The 1,667-nt window shown below is 34.7% G+C and overlaps 1 long non-coding RNA gene across 1 annotated transcript in view; it reads left to right on the top strand.

Annotated features, from left to right (window-relative positions):
• Nucleotides 1–628, top strand: part of LOC112148712 — a 1,800-nt gene extending 1,172 nt beyond the window's left edge. Inside the window, exons 2-3 of the long non-coding RNA XR_002919674.2 lie at nt 235–338; nt 435–628. This is a non-coding gene — a long non-coding RNA (uncharacterized LOC112148712). The remainder of the gene's footprint in view (nt 1–234; nt 339–434) is intronic.
• The last annotated feature ends 1,039 nt before the right edge of the window (nt 629–1,667 follow it).

The raw sequence follows: 1,667 nt of genomic DNA, 5'->3' as shown, positions 1-1,667 counted from the left end.
CCACTTAAGGTGAATACAACAGTGGGCAGACCGTGGGCCAAACTTCATTTAATCTGGTCTAAATTCTTTATAAAATTCCATTTCTATACATTTATTGAACATTTTCTTTTAAAAATGTAAATCTATTGTTCCATTGTCATTGAATATTAAAGAAGACATTTTAAAAGTGGAACTCATTCTGGCAAAAACAAAAGTCTAAATTTTCTCTGTTCTCATTGGTTCTTTTTCAACCAGGAGCTGCAGTGACCAATCCCTGCGGAGGGGGGCGGGGTTAGAGACACATAAACAGGAAGTGCTGTGAAGGCTGCAGCCAGTTCAGGAAAATGCAACATTTAAGGGTTAGTGAGACGAATAAAGAAATGTTTACCCGTAATTAGTCAAAGATTGATGCCAAGTTTGTGTTCTGTCATTAAATATTTTTTTTTCTTTTGCAGGTGATGTTACCGTCAGAAATGTAAACGCCTGAATGGCTAAAACCGAAAATATTTGAAATTCCACGCGCAGATTCTTGTCTATAATAGCAGAAATGTCAAAATTTATTTGTTAAAAACTTTATGAATCCACGTTGTCACCAGAAAATATAAAAATATTTTTAAAAATAACTTTTAAAGGAAAAATATGTTTTAAAAATTAAAACTACTACAATTAAATAAGTCATAAATCAACCTATATTATTACATTTTATATAAAATTTACAGATGGAAAAATGCTCTGTCAAAATGAAGGAATAAATATCTTAATGCATCTGTAAGACTGGCACAGTTTAATGCTTTTATATGTTGGAACCCAGTCCACTTTGTGTCTGGAGGGATGTCCAGAAGAATCTAAAGGAATCTGATAGTAGAAGAAGAAAGACAAACCTCTACTAACATTTGTTTCATAATAAATACTGTAATTTTAAGGCCTAAAGCGCTTCCCAGCCCCATTCACACATGCACTCACACTGACAGCAGCTATGATACCTTTTTGAGGCACCAACCTGTAACCATCCGGAGGACTGTGGGATTCAGCGTCTTCCCCGAGGACACTTCCACTTCCACAAAGATGAAGGTTTCAGCTTTGGTTCTACCAGGTGGACTTCTGATTGGTGTCGGAACAACCATTATCTTCCTGAAGTCTTCAGTCAAACCAGAAAAAGAAGCTGCAGCTTGTTGGTGCGCCTTTAAAAGAGCTTTACAGCACCATGGAAATAAGTCTTGACATTTTTAAGTACCAGTACCACACACATCAAGCTAATTTGGCCCTTCAGATTGGAATAAATTATATCGATAAGCCCTTTTATTGATTTATTTGGAGTCTTCCCATATATGGTGCACTGGAAACAAACTGACCTTAGTCTAGGTGCAGAAAGTTACTCTGCATTCATGAGGTGTTGGAGGATTTGTAGTTTTTTTTTACTTTTCTAAGTATTTTCAAGTTGGACAGTCATTTTTCCAATAATTCCTACACCACATGAATGCAGCATTTCTCTTAGTTTGTTTTTTTAATGTAGGACATTAATCCAAAAATGAGAACTAAACCCACAGTTCTGAATAAAAAACTCCAAAATGTTCTGTTTTAAAATACATACATTTATTTAAAATCAAAATTAGAGCATGTTTTTGTCCACATTTATGTAATTTCTTTCTCTTAAGAGGTGGAATTACTAAAACATGACACAGATTTGT

This window comes from Oryzias melastigma, linkage group LG22, assembly GCF_002922805.2.
Source record: "Oryzias melastigma strain HK-1 linkage group LG22, ASM292280v2, whole genome shotgun sequence".
Classification (NCBI taxonomy): Eukaryota; Metazoa; Chordata; class Actinopteri; order Beloniformes; family Adrianichthyidae; genus Oryzias; species Oryzias melastigma.
Note: the sequence above shows the minus strand (reverse complement) of the source record. Positions and strands in the feature narration are given on the sequence as shown.